Source organism: Microcaecilia unicolor, chromosome 5 (genome assembly GCF_901765095.1).
Source record: "Microcaecilia unicolor chromosome 5, aMicUni1.1, whole genome shotgun sequence".
Taxonomy (NCBI): Eukaryota; Metazoa; Chordata; class Amphibia; order Gymnophiona; family Siphonopidae; genus Microcaecilia; species Microcaecilia unicolor.
The window spans coordinates 184,205,312-184,222,919 of NC_044035.1; positions in this window are offsets into that span (position 1 = coordinate 184,205,312).

Genomic DNA, 17,608 nt, shown 5'->3' on the forward strand with positions numbered 1-17,608 from the left:
TCTACCCCTGTTTAACAAATCTTCTGCATGTGTCCCACATACAGAGTACATTCCATACTCTGATGTTGAACTCAATAGTTTAGCTCAGCAACTACCTGATTTCTAACTGCTTACATTTTAAAACCACACATTATGGACCTATTACTGGCTAAATCCAGAGGTCTCTATTCCATCCTCATTCTTCTTGATCTTTCCGCTGCTTTTGACACTGTCGATCACAGCATACTCCTCGATACCCTGTCCTCACTTGGATTCCAGGGCTCTGTCCTTTCCTGGTTCTCTTCCTACCTCTCCCTCCACACCTTCAGTGTTCACTCTGGTGGATCCTCTTCTACTTCTATCCCTCTGCCTGTCGGCGTACCTCAGGGTTCTATTCTTGGTCCCCTCTTCTTTTCTATCTACACTTCTTCCCTTGGTTCATTAATCTCATCCTATGGCTTTTCCTACCATCTCTATGCTGATGACTCCCAAATCCAGTGGCGTAGCCAGACTGCCAATTTTAGGTGGGCCTGAACCCAAAGTGGGTGGGCACAAAATTTTCTCTCTACACCCCCCCCCCCCCCCAGCAAAATTTAGTCACACTCAGATGCATTTGTCACACAGGGTAAAGTGCTGCTTTTCAGTGCATCAGATTTCAGACAATTTATTTAATAGCCTAATCCTTTTCAGTGAGCTTTCAGAGGCCAAAACCTCCTGCCTCAGGTCAGTATAATGCTGTTACGGTATCCTCTCCTGACCTAAGGAAGGAAGTATTGGTCTCTGAAACTTTATTAACACCATATTACTTTATCCTAAATTAAAAATAAAATTATTTTCTTTACCTTTGTTGTATGGCCATTTACTTTTTCTCATTGTGTTGCTCCCAGTCTCTAGATTCTGCTTTCCTTGGTTTTCACTTAACTCTTCTGCCAGGATTTCCTGGCCATTTGTCATTTTTCTCTCCTTTTTCTTTGCTTTCTTCAATATTTTTCTGCCTCTCTCTGTGTCCAGATTTAATTCATTCTTACTATCCATTCTTTAATTTCCTTCATCTACTTATGGCTTTTCATCTTTTTCTCACCCTTGTTCTCCCCATGCCCCTTCCTCTTATTCTCCAATCTTTCACTACTCCCCCTTTCCATGCAGCAGCTCTCCTCTTTCTCTCCCCATCCTTCCAGTGTCTCCCCTCTCTCTCTCCCCATCCTTCCAATAGTCTCCTCTCTTTCTTTCTGCATCCTTCCATCGTGTCACCTCTTTCTCCCTACCCTTCCATCCAGCTTCTTCCCTCTTTCTCTCCCCATCCTTCTACCCATCTACCCTCTCTCCTGATCCTTCCATCTAATGTCTCTCTCCCTCCTTCTAACCAGTGTCTATCTCTCTACCCTTTTCTGTTCAGTGTCCCTTCTCTCCACATCCTTCCAGTCTCTCCCCTTTTTCTCTGCATCCTTTCATCCATCTCCCCTCTTTCTCTCCCCATCCTTCCATCCAGTGTCTCTCTCCCCATCCTTCCGTCTGTTTTCCCTCTTTCTCTCCCCATCCTTCCATCTGTTTTCCCTCTTTCTCTCCCTATCCTTCCGTTTTCCCTCTTTCTCTGCCATCCGTTTTCTCTCTTTCTCTCCCTATCCTTCCGTTTTCCCTCTATCTCTCCCCATCCTTCCATCTGTTTTCCCTCTTTCTCTGCCATCCTCCCATCTGTTTTCCCTCTTTCTCTCCCTATCCTTCCGTTTTCCCTCTTTCTCCCCATCCTGCCATCCGTTTTCCCTCTCTCGATTCAGGCCCACCAGCCCCAGCTCCCATTGCCGGCCACTGCTGCTTTTCCTGATGAGCAGCAGGGTTGGCGCTACAAAAAGAAGCGCTCAGCTGACTGAGTTGAGCGCCAATGCTAATGCGACGAGAAAAAATGTTTAAAAAAAAACGCGGCACCGCAGGCAGCCTCGAAGCATTGGCTGCTGGTTGTGCAGGCTCCGGCCGACTTTTACGTCACTGCCCCTGCTTCGCTCCAGGGGCAGTGATGTAAGAGACAGGAGGAGCCTGCAGAGCCAGCAGCCAATGCTACGAGGCTGCCTGCGGTGCCGCGTTTTTAAAAAAAACATTTTTTCTCATCGCGTTAGCGTTGGCGTTCAGCTCAGTCAGCTGAGCGCTTCTTCTTTTTGTAGCGCCGGCCCTGCTGCCCATCAGGAAAAGAAGCAGTGGCTGGCAATGGAAGCTGGGGCTGGCGCGGGCCTTGAGGGGTGGGCGGGCCAGAGCTGAAACAGGCCCACCCAGGCCCACCCGTAGCTACGCCCCTGCCCAAATCTACCTTTCTATCCCTGATATCTCACCTTGCATCCAAACCAAAGTTTCAGCGTGCTTGTCTGACATTGCTGTCTGGATGTCTCAATGCCACCTGAAATTAAACATGACCAAAACCGAGCTTCTCATTTTTCCCCCCAAACCCACCTCCCCACTCCCCCCGTTTTCTATTACTGTTGATGGCTCTCTCATTCTCCCTGTCTCCTCAGCTCGAAACCTTGGGGTCATCTTTGACTCTTCTCTCTCCTTCTCTGATCATATCCAGCAGATTGCCAAGACCTGTCGTTTCTTTCTTTACAACATCCGTAAAATCCGCCCCTTTCTTTCCGAGCACTCTACCAAAACCCTCATCAACACCCTTGTCACCTCTCGTTTAGACTACTGCAATCTGCTTCTTGCTGGCCTCCCACTTAGTCACCTCTCCCCTCTCCAATCGGTTCAAAACTCTGCTGCCCGTCTTGTCTTCCGCCAGGGTCGCTTTACTCATACTACCCCTTTCCTCAAGTCGCTTCACTGGCTCCCTATCCGTTTTCGTATCCTGTTCAAACTTCTTCTACTAACCTATAAATGTACTCACTCTGCTGCTCCCCAGTATCTCTCCACACTCGTCCTTCCCTACACCCCTTCCCGTGCACTCTGCTCCATGGATAAATCCTTCTTATCTGTTCCCTTCTCCACTACTGCCAACTCCAGACTTCGCGCCTTCTGTTTCGCTGCACCCTACGCCTGGAATAAACTTCCTGAGCCCCTACGTCTTGCCCCATCCTTGGCCACCTTTAAATCTAGACTGAAAGCCCACCTCTTTGACATTGCTTTTGACTCGTAACCACTTGTAACCTCTTGCCTCCACCTACCCTCCTCTCCTCCTTCCTGTACACATTAATTGATTTGATTTGCTTACTTTATTTTTTGTCTATTAGATTGTAAGCTCTTTGAGCAGGGACTGTCTTTCTTCTATGTTTGTGCAGCGCTGCGTACGCCTTGTAGTGCTATAGAAATGCTAAATAGTAGTAGTAGTAGTTTTCCAAAGATACTATTTTTCTTACTGAATTATCTTTTTACATCACAAGCTGTTTTATGTACTGCTAATGTTAATTGCTTATACAGTGTTCCCCATGTTATGGAAAACATTTATATTATCTGGTTTGACCACCTTGATAATCATTGTTGCTATATTTGTACTTCTTGGCTGTTGTGTAATACCTTGCATTAGGAGTTTAGTGCAACAATTAATTGAAACTGCTTTAAGTAAGAAAGAACCTATAGGACATGAATATGTTCTATATGAAAGACTACATATTAACGCAGAGATTTAAAATGTTGAAGATAATGCTTAATTTTTTGTGGTTTCTTTTTCTGCATTATGGTTCTCCTCTAGGATTATTTAGATGGGGAGGCATTGTAAGTAACATAAGGCCCAGGGAAGGTTATATATATATCACTATAACCACCTTGTCCTGTTACCCATAGCCCATAAACTGCAAAAGAGAAAAAAAGGGGTTTGACCTTGTGACTCACACCTACAATCTCCCTAACCTTAATATACACCTGAGAAAGAACTATTTTGTCAAGGAATTTTACCTCCCTAGCATGCCCTGGTGTTACATTTACTCAGTCAATATCAGGGTAATTGAAATCACCCATTATTAATGTGTTGCCCAGTTTGTTAGCGTCCCTAATTTCCTTTAACATTTCTACATCGGTCTGCAAACCGATGCGTACATGGTTAATGCATCTACACGGTTAACACAAGTTATAAACGCTAACATGCCTATAACGCAGCTTAGTAAACAGGGCCCTCAGAGTGGAGGTTAAGCTGGTACACTGGTTGGTAATAGAAATATTTCATTTGTAGGAAAAATGAGTAGTGCTTTTTAAGTTTAAGTAGACTTTTGCTAAAGCACTAAAAATTGGTACATTTTACTAGTTAAACTGGCTGTTAATGTTTAATTGAAAATAAAGTACCAGAAGCTTGAATGTCTTGAAGAGAAGTATAAACACATCTGTGGGAAGGTGCTAGCAGGGACTGTAATTATTTGGTTTTAATTTGCAAACTAGATAGTTAGGGAAACTGGGAAGCCTTTAACTTTACAAGCTTTCCTGAGATAGTTAAGGTATTCCATTTTTGAGTTGGTAAAATCAGGGAGTCGCAATTAAAGAAGAAGATGGAATTGCTGAGCTCCAACTTTAAAGGAAGGAGAAGAAGAATAACCAGAAAGACCTAAGAGAATGAGGTGACAGACAGAGCAGAAGTGTAGCTAGGTGGGTTGCCAGGGGAGTGGCTGCTCCCCCAAATGGACTTCCGATGGTGCCAGGCAAAGTAGTGCTGGTAAGTCCAACATCAGTGCCGGGCAAAGTAGTGGAAACTATTATAAAGAATAAAATTACAGAACACATAGAAAAACATGGTTTAGTGGGACAGAGTCAGCATGGGTTCAGCCAAGGGATGTCTTGCCTTACCAATTTGCTTCAATTCTCTGTAGGGTGTGGTTTGGATCCCAGGGGGTGGGGCTTACATATGACAGGTTTTCTACAATATATGAGTCCGGAATGTATTTGTTTTTTTCAGAGTTTGTTTATGGAGCTCTGTCTCTGTTATGTAAAGTTTGTGATGTAATTATAGAACGTATTTACATGTGTCAGTTTTTCTTTTGAGATGGCAACCCTAATGTGGACAGTTGGTTGTATAGGGGTGGGAGAAGGGTACAACAGTAGGTGTGGCAAGGGACTTGGGGCATGGCATGAAGGTGGGACAAGACAGGGGTAGAACATGGAGCAGGGCAGGAGTTGGGTTTTTCTTTAGCTAAATGTTGGAAACCCTATTCAGTGCACAAGGGTTTCTGCTCCGACACTTCACGATGGCTAGGAAAACCAGACTCTTCCCCTTTGCCCTCTTGAGTAAAGAACAGAAGGGTGCTGTTCTTTCTCCTCTGTCACACTATCCACAATAGCTCTACTTTCAGGGGTGAGACAACTGCTGGGAACTTAGGATAGAGTATCTAGCTCTTTCTCCCTCTCTTACTCCCACCTAACCAGGGGCATAGCCACGGGCGGACCTGGACAGGCCCAGGCCCAACCATTTTCCCTCCAGGCCTACCCACCCAACACAGACCTGCCAAGTCTCCCGCAAAACACGCGGCACCAGCTCCCATTTCCGGCCACTGCTGCTTCTCCTGTTGAGCAGCAGCGGCCACTACAAAAACAAAAGAGCTAATTTAAACAACCCAAAATGTTTTTAAAAAGCAAGTGCGGCAGCCACTCCTCTTGCCTCTCACGTCACTGCGCTCCTCCGGGGTCCTGCTCCAGTGGCAGTGACGTGAGAGGCGAGAGGAGCGGCTGCAGAGCCAACAGCCAATGCCTGATGGCTGCCTGCGGTGCCGCGCTTGCTTTTTAAAAACATTTTGGGTTGTTTAAATTAGCTCTTTTGTTTTTGTAGCGGCCGCTGCTGCTCAACAGGAGTAGCAGCAGTGGCTGGAAATGGAAGCTGGCGCCGCCTGTTTCATGGGAGACTTGACAGGTCTGTGTTGGGTGGGCAGGCCTGGATGGAAAGAAGGGGATAGAGAGAGAGACACTGGATGGAAGAATCGGGAGAGGGGGGTAGACGGATGGAAGGATGGGGAGAGATTGAGGGAAAACAGATGGAAGGATGGGGAGAGAAAGACACAATGGAAGGATGGGGAGAGAAAGGGGGAGATGGATAAATGGATGTAGAGAGAAAGGGAAGAGATTGGAAGGATGTGGAGAGAGAAGGGACACTGAACAGAAAAGGGTAGAGAGAGAGAGACACTGGATAGGAGGGGGAGAGAGACATTAGATGGAAGGATCAGGAGAGAGGGTAGATGGGTGGAAGGATGGGGAGAGAAAGAGGGAAGACGCTGGATGGAAGGGTAGGGATGAAAGAGGAGACACTGGATGGAAGGATGCCGAAAGAAAGAGGGGAGACATTGGAAGGATGGGGAGAGAAAGAGGGAAGACACTGGAAGGATGAGGAGAAAAGAGGAGAGCTGCTGGATGGAAAAGGGGAGTAGAGAAAGACTGGAGAATAAGAGAAAGGGGTATGGGGAGAATAAGGGTGAGAAAAAGATGAAAAGCCATAAGTAGATGAAGGAAAAGGAAGGAAATTAAAGAATGGATAGGAAGAATGAATTCAATCTGGACAGAGAGAGAGACTGAAAAATATTGAAGAAAGCAAAGAAAAAGGAGAGAAAAATGACAAATGGCGCAGAAGAGTTAAGCGAAAATGAAGGAAAGCAGAATCTAGAGACTGGGAGCAACACAATGAGAAAAACTAAATGGCCATACAACAAAGGTAAAGAAAATAATTTTATTTTTTAATTTAGGATCAAGTAATATGGTACCTGTGTTAATAACGTTTCAGAGACGAATACTTCCTTAGGTCAGGAGAGGGTACCATAACAGCATTATACTGACCTGAGACCAGTGGCGTACCAAGGGGGGGGGGGGGCGGTGGGGGCGGTCCGCCCCGGGTGTCGGCGGGTGGGGGGGGGGGGGTGCTCCGTCGTCTGCTGCCACCACCCTGCGTTTTTTTTTTAATCCATGCAGCGACGCAGGTTTCCGCTCTGCTGTGTGCTGTGAAAAAAGAAAATCGCTTTGTTCGCTGGCGTCGGCCCTTCCTTCGCTATGTCCCGCCCTCTTTTGAGGTAACTTCCTATTTCCTCGAGGGCGGGACATAGCGAAGGAAGGGCCGACACCAGCGAACGAAGCGATTTTCTTTTTTCACAGCACACAGCAGAGCAGATACCTGCGTCGCTGCATGGATTTAAAAAAAAATGCAGGGTGGTGGCAGGAGAAGAGGGCTCTGTCGCTCTCCACGGAGGGGGGGGGGGCTCAGAGGGGAGAAGGGAATTGGGGAGGGGTGGGGGGAGATCAGAGGGGTTCTCAGAGGGGAGAAGGGAATTGGGGAGGGGTGGGGGGAGCTCAGAGGGGTTCTAAGAAGGGAGAAGGGAACTGGGGAGAAGGGAACTGGGGAGGGGTGGGGGAGCTCAGAGGGGTTCTCGGGAGAATGGAATTGGGGTGGGGGAGCTCAGAGGGGTTCTCAGAGGGGAGAAGGGAATTGGGGAGGAGTGGGGGGAGCTCAGAGAGGTTCTAAGAGGGGAGAAGGGAACTGGGGAGGGGTGGGGGAGCTGAGAGGGGTGCTCACAGGGGAGAAGGGGATTGGGGAGGGGAGAAGGGGTCTGAAGCTGGAACTGGGGTCTGACAAGGGGGCAGGAGGGAGAATGGGTCCATGCCTGGGGCAGGTGGGAGAATGGGTCTGGGGCTGAAAAGGGGGGATGCAAAGCATGTGGTGGATAAAGGGGGCTGGAACTGGGGGCTGAAAAGGAGGGTATTTGGGATAAGGGGGCTAGTGCTGGAACTGGGGGCTGAAACGGGGCAGGGGCTGAAACTGGGGGCTTTAAAGGGGACAGGGAGAACTGGCTGGGGCTGAGCTCAGGACTGGTGAGAGAAAAGGGCTGGGAGATGTGGGCTGGGGCTGGAACTAGGGGCAGGTGGAACTGGGGGCCTAAAAGAGGGGGCAGAGAGAGAGGGGACAGACCCTGGATGGAAGTGGGGAGCGTGAGGGAGGGCAGACCCTGGATGGATGGGAGAGGGAGGGCAGACGATTGAAGGGGCACAGAGAAAGGGCAGATGGTGGGTGGAAGGGGGAGAGAGAAAGAGGGCAGACTGGGGCAAATGGTGGATGGAAGGGAGAGAGAGGGCAGACAGTGGATGGCAGAGAGAGAGCAAAGACAGATCCTGGATGGAAGGAAGACAGTGAAAAGAAGATGAGGAAAGCAGAAACCAGAGAAAACAAACTGTAAATATATATTTTTATTATTGTGCTTTAGGATATAGTATTGTAGCTGTGTTTTTTATAAATAGAACATGTAAATAAGGTAATCTTTTTATTGGACTAATTTTAATACATTTTGACTTAACTTTCAGAGAACAAAACCCCCTTCCTCAGGTCAGGATAGGATACTGTAACAGCACTATACTGTACTGATCTGAGGAAGGAGATTTTGGCCTCTGGAAGCTAAATGTATTAGTCCAATAAACTGGTATTATTTTATTTTCTGTATTTGTTTTATTTCTATTTGTTAATTTGTAAAGTGGTGATTGGTATTTGTTAGTTTTTTCAAATTTACATCTGCTGTCTTTATATTTTGCACAGTACTAGGGGACATTTTCTGTTTCTGTGGTGTTGCATTGTATGCAGAGTCTGGCATCGGGGGTTCAGTTTAATTGTCTAAATAGAAAGTTTATGATTACTTATTCTATAGTGGATTAGGGTGTATCTGTGTTTGTGAAAAAGACAGGGCTTTCGGTTGGCATTGACTGCAGGATCAACGATCTGTACTAATCTGTCTATTTTCGTTTTACAATAGGTGAATCGATGTTCTAGTGCTCACTGTAGTGTTTAAGATGTTTTCCTTTTCCTTGTGTGACTGGTAGAAATTACTGCTTATGATATGCTAGAATTGCTCTATAGGTCCTGAGTGTTTTGTATTCTCGGTATGCCTAGTACTGGATTTGGGGGGGGGGGGGGGGGGGTGTTAAAAAATGACCGGCCCCGGGTGTCAACTACCCTAGGTACGCCACTGCCTGAGACAGGAGGTTTTGGCCTCTGAAAGCTCATTGAAAAGGGTGTTAGGCTATTAAATAAATTATTTTCTGAAACCTGATGCACTGAAAAGCAGCACTTTACCCCTGTGTGACAAATGCATCTGATTAGTGTGACTAAATTTTGCTGGGGAGAGAAAATTTTGTGCCCACCCACTTTGGGTTCAGGCCCACCCAAAATTGGCAGTCTGGCTGCAGCACTGCACCTAACGCTCCACATGCCCCTTTCCTGTCTTAAATAGGTGATGCACCACTCAGACCTCTCCAGTGGCAGTGCACTTAATACACACTCTCAGATCACTTCCTTTTCACATAGTTACAACAGTACGTACCAATTTGGGAGAGGCACCTTGGTAGTGAAGTGGACATAGGAGGCAACTTTTCAAAATGATTGGGGGTGCTCAACTCAGCACAAATTACTAAGTCCATATAAAGGAAACTAAAGCATGGTGGGTTATGAACACAACTGGTCAAGCAGTCTTTAAATGAAGAGCACAACAGGTGGTGCACATACAGGGAGGGCTTGTGGGTAAAAGAACGCGGTTATATGACTGTATTCCGTTTGAGAGACTGCCCAGAAATTTTTCTAGCAGCCAGCTAAGTACCCATGAAAGCTTAATTTGATTAAAATAAGAGAATACAAGTGGGATACTTAATAGAGGTTTTTGAGCCAGTGATGATCAGGCAGTGCTCCCTAACGTTGTACAACAACACAAGGAGCACTTGCCAAGATTGAGGCTTTTCCTCTGTAATTAAAGTATAATTCATATTTGACGCTATCTACATTTATATAGGAGTCTAATGTTGTATGTGTGCACTTTTAGCTAGCCAGAGGAGAACAATTTTTAGACCTCCTGTTTTACCTAAGTAAATTGTTATCCAAGTAGTTTTTGAAAATGATACCATTGCTCTGAAGTACGGAACAAGGCCAATAGTGTGTCCTGTAGGACCACGCACACTTGCACAGAAACTCACTTTTCCTGCCACAGCCTCTTTTCACAATACCAGCTTCTGAAAATCATCTGCCACTAGAGGGACTCCTTCAATATTCCTTAGTACAGGCTGTCAGCTGTATTCCACTAGAAATGGAAACTGGTGACAGATGAATAAAACTGGAGAGAAAAAGTGAGCTGGGAGGGGTAAGCATTAGGGAGAGTGAATGAGTCAAAGGGGAGCACTGAAGGAGGATCAGTAAGGCTAGAAGTTGCTGACTGAGAATGGTGGCAGAATGAGTAAATCTGAGGGGCACTGGGGAGTACATAAGTGAAACCAGAAAGAGTACAGAAAATGATGAAAGAAAGTGGAAAGGAGTACTGGCAGAGATGTCAAGCCTCACTATTATCAGCGTGTCACACTTATTTTAGGACTGTCTCACTCTTGAGCCCTTTCTCTTACTCCTTAGGAGTGTGTCACACCCATTTGAAGGCTTTCTCACTCTCACACTCTTTGAGCCCCTTTTATCACTCATTAGATCCTCTGTGCCACTGCACTAATCCCAATCACTATTATTATGAAAGGCAAACCTAAAAGAAGAAAAATCAAGTGGCCTACCCAGCAGGAAGAAATCTGAACATACCCTCCTGGGATGCAAGTAACTGCTATCAGTGCATTAGAACATTTTACAAAAGCTTGAAAATTGAGGGCACAAAGAACAATGTTCCATTCTTTATTGAAAAGAGTAAGAATGAACTTCTGGTATGTCTTAACGCTTCCAAAAGCATTATGCCTTTCATGTGTGAAAACAAAGAAATCGGAAAATATTGAATGCTTCCTGATAAGGCAAGTCTGATGAACAAACAACCTGATTGTGGTTTTGCTGGTCTGGGTAACTGTGTTTATGTTGTATCAGTCTTATGTCATGTGGTAGAGACCTCCCCAGTATTTTGCATGGCTTATGACTCATTAACTCGGTAAAATGGCTCCCACACTGCAGAGTAGGCCAGATAGCAGCAGGAGCTGTGCAGCAAAGTACATAGCAAATGTCAAACTCTTTCTGAAGATTCAGAGTCCCACATGTCAGTGAAAGGGGTAACAGTTGAGTTTTCAGTGGTAGAAAATAAATCAGTTGTTTCTCATGGAAGAAATAAAAGGCAAAAGGCTGTTTTGATGATTTGTTCATCTAGATTAGAAGAACTCTTATGTCTTAACCAGTCTACCAGCTCATTCGTATGACAGGCTTGCAGAGACGCCAATACAAAAAGAGGTGAGTTAAGGTCACAAAAATACCCACTCAAAATATTTTAGCAAGAAAACATGAAAGGAAGGAAAAAGCCTCAGAAAACTGACCAGACACTTAGGGCCTCTAGCTAAGTGGACGTCGTTAACATTTAGCACGCCCTAAATATTAGCACATGCTAAAAACACTAGCGCGCCTTAGCAAAAGACCCTCTTAATTGACAGTACTCAATCACTGGCTAAAAAACCTTCCTTGAAAAATATTCTTTTAAATTATCTTTTTTAATAGTGAAGCATTTATATAAATATTTAACAAACATTAAGGGGCCCTTTTACTAAACTGCGCTAAAAGTGGCCAGCACTATCCCCAGTGCAGGGCTTTCCCACGCACTGAGGCTACTTTTAGCGTGCCCATAAATTGGCCCTATTTTCCATTTTGTCTATTAATGGCCACGTGCTAATATCCCCATTAGCACATGAGCCTTTACCACCACCTATTTTCTAGGCAGTAAGGGCTCCTGCACTAACCACATGCTAATTGGTTAGTGTGTAGCGATGTCGTTGCGCTAAATGATTAGTGCTGGGCATGCCTACTCTGAGCCCCAGCACTAAAAAATATTTTCTATTTTTTAGCGCATGTGTAGCATGTGCCAAACACAAAACTACTGCAGGACACAAGAGCATACCCTGCAGTAGTGCTTTTTACCCTGCGGTAAGCATACATTACTGCTTACCGCAGCTTAGGAAAAAGGTCACTAAATATGGCTTGTCATGGCAAAAACTTCATTTCAAAAAGTGGTAACTTATCTTAGCTGTGCAGATACGATACTCCAAAGACTTCTGACAATTGCCAGTGTTTCGAAAAACTGTGCCAGAGAAGGATCTTAACCATAAACTTAAAAGAGATGCTAAAAAAATTCTTAACTCTGAGTTCTGGAGCATATTTTGATATTCTGGTTTACATATGGTAAGTACACAAGTTTTACCGTACTGGGACAGACCAAAGGTCCATCAAGCCAAGAACCCTTTGTCCAACAGTAGCCAGTTCAGATCAAAAGTGCCTGGCAGGATCCCAAAGAGTAAATGGATTTCATGCTGCTTATCACAGAAGTAAGCAGTGGGTTTTTCTCAAGTCCACCTTAATAATGATTTATGGACTTTTTCTTCCAGTAACTTGTCCAATTTTGTTTTTTGTTTTTTTTATTTATGCTTTTATAATTTTACACAAGCAATAAACTTGTTACATGCAACTCAGGAATCAAAAGTAAATAAAATATGTAACAATATTTATACTCTTAAACAGAGATTAACCAAAGGTAAATTATTTCACTTTTGTCCCTTCCTTAGACCACAATCAAAAGGGGGGAGTGACAGATAAATCAGGGAAATCACTATAGGAATATAAGAAAGAAAGAAAGGCAATATGCCCACCCACCCATATTAACTATCTAGCCTTACTGATATTATGACCCCAACACCCTCTTCAGTTCTACGAAAACTCTAAGTTGTTCTGGTAAAAAGAAAACATACTTTACTCCCAGAGTGGAGGAGTGGCCTAGTGGTTAGAGTGGTGGAGTTTGGTCCTGGGAAACTAGGTTCAATTCCCACTGCAAGCACAGGCAGCTCCTTGTGACTCTGAGCAAGTCACTTAACCCTCCATTGCCCCAGGTACAAATAAGTACCTAAGCCACATTGAGCCTGCTATGAGTGGGAAAGCGCAGGGTACAAATAAAAAAAAAAAGATATCTCACTATACATTTACATGGGTATGCTAACAAAAATGTTGCACCTATAGACTTTGTCTCCTCTCTCATTTCTAATTTTTTTTCCTTTTCTCTTGAGTAACTTTAGTGACATCAGGAAAAATCCATATTTTTTGACCACAAAACTTTTGATGTATATTCTTAAAGTATAATTTAAGTATAGCATTAAAGTCTTGCTCAAATACGAATGAAATCAGAAGTGTAGCCCTATTTATTACTTCTGATAATGAATCTTCCAATATTAAAGAAATATCTTTCAATTCATCATTCTGCTCTACTTGCTGAATTTGTTCCAAATCTTCAGGGTTCCCTCCCTGACTCTTTTTGACAGGAAGAAAAAAAAATCTTGTTTATTGGGGGAATATTTTGAGGAGGAATCTTCAAAATTTCAACAAGGTATTTCTTAAATAGTTCTAAAGGGAGGATCCCTACTGACTTAGGAAAGTTCAAAATCCTCATATTCAAGCGTCTGATATAGTTTTCAATTTGTTCTATTTTCTGACGCAAACTTAAATTATCTTTCATAACCACAGCAACATTTTCCTTTATACTTGAAAAATCATTCAGAGATCTCTGTACCTGGTCATTAAAGTCTTGTTTCAATTTATCCATCGACTTTGAGAGTTGATCCACCGTAGAAACTAAATTCGTTGTTTCTTGAGTTGATCTTATAATCGAGGAGTTCATGTTTTCTATAGCCTGCAGAGAGTGTCAAGCGTCACCACCATAGTGGGGTTTGTAGGCCCCTTCCTTTCCAAGTTCTCAACTCCCCCCGTTAATTGCTCCAGGGGAGAACCAACTCCACAGGCCCCAATATTAGCGCCTTCTGTGTTTTGTTGACCTGTCTTCTCTTCCCGCATTACAGCTGGGCATGGTGGGATTCCGGGCTCCGGAGGGGAAAGCGTGGTCTCGTGTTCCAAGGATGTCAGGCTCCCTTCTCTAACGACCTGCGGAAATCCAGCTCCGGTCTCAATCGGTGGGCGCTGGAGAGTGAAACTGTCTATCGTCCGCTGTTTCGGAGAGGATACAAGGGTTGGTGCTGGTAAGGCCCTAATAATTCCCTTTCTTTTTGTGTGAGGCATATCGGTACAGAAAGGAAAAAAAAAAGGTTCCTGCAGCAAACGCAGAACAGACTCACTCCTCTCGGCGTGTCGGCGCCATCTTGCTCAATTTTGTTTTTAATCCTGCAATTGCCCTGGGCCACCAGGCCAGAAAGGAACCCAAGCCTGCCTTATGATGAAGAAGACATTGCCTGCTAGTAGACTTTGCAGTTCCTTCCCAAATTTCTGCCATAGCCCCCAGACATATCTAAAACACTCGCCCTGGCAGATGTACATTCCAAAAAGTGACAGATTCCAATCATTAAATAGAAAACTAATTTCTTTTTTTTTCTACCTTTGCTGCCAGGCCATTTTATTTTTTTAGTTGTGTTGGTGTCAGGATCTGGTTGCTGCTTTCCTTTGTCTTCTCTTAAATATCTTTCCAGGGTCTCTAGTCCATTGGCCATGTCTCTCTCCTCCTGTCTTCACTTCCTTCCCACATCCATCTCTAACATCGATCTCTTTATGTAAGAACACAAGAATAGCCATAGTGGGTCAGACCACTAGCCTTCTAGCCCAGTATCCTGCTTCCAACAGTAGCCAATCCAGGTCAGAAGTACCTGGCAGAAACCCATATAGTAGCAACATTCCATGCTACCAATCCCAGGGCAAGTAGTGGCTTCCTACATGTCTATCTCAATAGCAGATTATGTAATTTTGCTCTAGGAACTTGTTCAAACCTTTTTTAAACTCAGCTACACTAATCGCTGTTACCACATCCTCTGGCAACAAGTTACAGAACTTAACTATTCACTGAGGGGTAAATTCTTTAAGTGGCACCTAAAAATCCATGCACTTAGCGTGATTCCATAATGGGAGTGCGTCACATATAGAATTGCGCATAGCAAGAACTTTGGCATGATCACTGGCCTGAGTGGCTAAGTAATCATGCCAACATTCATGCATAGTGTAATTCTAAATATGGCGCACACCCTTTGTAGAATCATGCTATGCATGATTATTTATTTATTTATTTATTTGTCGCATTTGTATCCCACATTTCCCCACCTATTTGCGGCTCAACGTGGCTTACATAGTTCCGTAATGGTGATTACCAGTTCCGGAAAAGAGAAGTACATAGTTAAGGTAGAGGCAGTGGCGTTCCTAGGGGGGCTGACATCTGGGGCGGATCGCTGATGCGCCCCGCCCCCCAGGTGCAGCGCCCCCCGGAACAGCGTGACACCCCCCCTGGCGAAAGAACCCCCCGGGTGCACGCCGCTGGGGGGGGTGCCGCGTGCCTGCCGGCTCCTCGTTGTCATCCTCTCTCTGCCCCGGAACAGGAAGTAACCTGTTCCGGGGCAAAGGGAGCATGAAAACAAAGAGCCGACAGGCGCGGCACCCCCCCCAGCGGCGTGCACCAGGGGCGGACCGCCCCCCCCCCCTTTGTACGCCACTGGGTAGAGGAGACAGAATGGATTAGGTATTCAGGTAAGGAAAGTTCATATATATATGGTGCACTCTATTTAGCGTGAAATTTTTGATCCATGCTGAACCTGAGCATCAACATCAGCGTGCAAAATGTCATAATGTCATCCATGTGGGGAGAGTGTAAAAAGTGGCCACCGCAAGGAAGCAGCCAAACTTCTCCGAGGCAGACACACTGCTGTTGGCCAGGCTCATCCTCACCAAACCAGCCAGGTATTTCATTATACCTGGCCACAGAAAAAGGAGCTATAATTTCTACAAGACGGTCTGACTCAGGTTGACTAAGAGGTTCAAAAATGAAGCCTCCTACCCCAGGGAGGTAAGTGCTAGCAAGCAGACTAAGTTTCATAAAAACATCAGTCAGCTATGACTTCTGTACAAGAATGCACTCTTTTGCGTTCTAAGTTAGGCAATGGAGGATGAAGTTAACAGCTTCAAGTGGTAGACCCCATGGTGGGACTTGACCCTACCACTCCTGAATGAGACAATAACTGTTCTAATCACTAGGTTACATCATATTCTACATAACCCTATGTCTCAGGCATAAATACTGAATCTATAGGACAGCCTGTTCATGTATGAGTGTCAAATATCTATTGCCATATATGTCCTTAACTAGGAATGAGATCACTGAAACCACCCCAACAGTCTTTCCCCCCATAATGTCACACCTTTATATAAAGCCCCACTGCAAACAGCAATGTAGCATTCTGAAACATCTGTCATATACCTGCCACTCAACCTCCTTCTCCCTCTCGTCCCTTGTCTCCATACAGATAGAGGACCTGAGAAAAAGGGGACACTATCTGTGCCAGAGGATGAGGGGACTACCTCCGGTTGGTGAGATGCCAAATGTAGGCAGAGCTAGATGAATAATATTGCAGTGTCACATGCACACACTATTGGCTCCCTCTCCATTTAGAGGTTATAATGGTTCAGAGCGCAACTAAGGAACTGCATGAATGTAACCTAGGTCCATGTTCCCTGCCTTTGTAGAACAGCAGGAAAACCACAAAAGTGGAAAGAACACCAAAGTCCCTTGGGGAAACACACAGCAAAAAGAAGAGTGGGAACTAGATCAGGTTCTTCAAAAATAGACAAAGGACGCTCATTATGAAGTATAGAATTTTATTGATGACTCGATGATGACTCGATATGGTGCCATGTTTCAGCACAGATGTGCCTGCCTCAGGAGTCTGTAATTAATATATTTATTTATTTATTCATTCATTCATGCTTGTATCCCACAATTATCCAAAAATGAGTTTCGGTTCAATGTGACTTACATATAGTAGTTATGGGAGATTACATTGATGCATAGCAGTTAGTAAGATACATAGGTTACAAATTTGGATTGTATATAACAGTGTTCTTGTAAAATAATATTGGGTTATTAATTGTTTGATAAAAAACACTCTGAAGCCTATATTCATAGGCAAAAGTGTAATTTTTGTAAGTATTGGAACTAGTGCTGCTTGTAAATACTGGGTGACCCTTATTGTTACAGTTTAGCCAATGAACATAGGCGTCACTGTGTTTTTCACCACTGAAGACAAAATCACTCGTGATTGTCAAATATATTAATTAGAGACTCCTGAGGTAAGCATGTCTGTGCCGAAACACGGTACCATGTTGAGTCATCATTAGGAGTCATCAATTAAAGTTCATCCTTCATAATGAGCGTCTTTGGTCTGGTTTGGAAGAGCCTGATCCAGGTCCCACTCTTCTTTTTGCTGTCCGCCTTTACTCTCCAGAGCGGCTGCCACAGGGCTGGCTCAGGCAGACCGTGGGGAGAGGGAGGAAGCAGCATGAGGAGAGGGGAAAGAGGAGGAAGAAGAAGAAAAGGGAGAGGAGGAGGAGAATGAGGCAGAAGCTGTCCCCAAGCCCAACATCCACCCGTCCTGCCCACCTCATCTCTCTGTACTACACCAGGAGCAGCAGGACCTCCCCCAGGAGGGGGATATCTCTGCTGGAGAGGACAATGGCCTCCTACATGTCTCCTCGTCTTCCCCAAGAGCTGAGGATCATGTCATACCACCACTGCCTTCACCCGCTACTGGAACAGAGACTGTCTTGGAGGAGATGGTGTACGTGCGGGACACAATTGACTGGCGACTAAGGGCCCTGGAGGTAGGGCAGGCCAGGCTGGAGGATGCACTAGATCAGATGGAGGTCACACATTCCACAGGACCCTTAGTCATCCCCACCTCCTGAGGCTGCTCCTACTGTGCTTGGGGTCACCTCCCTCCCTCC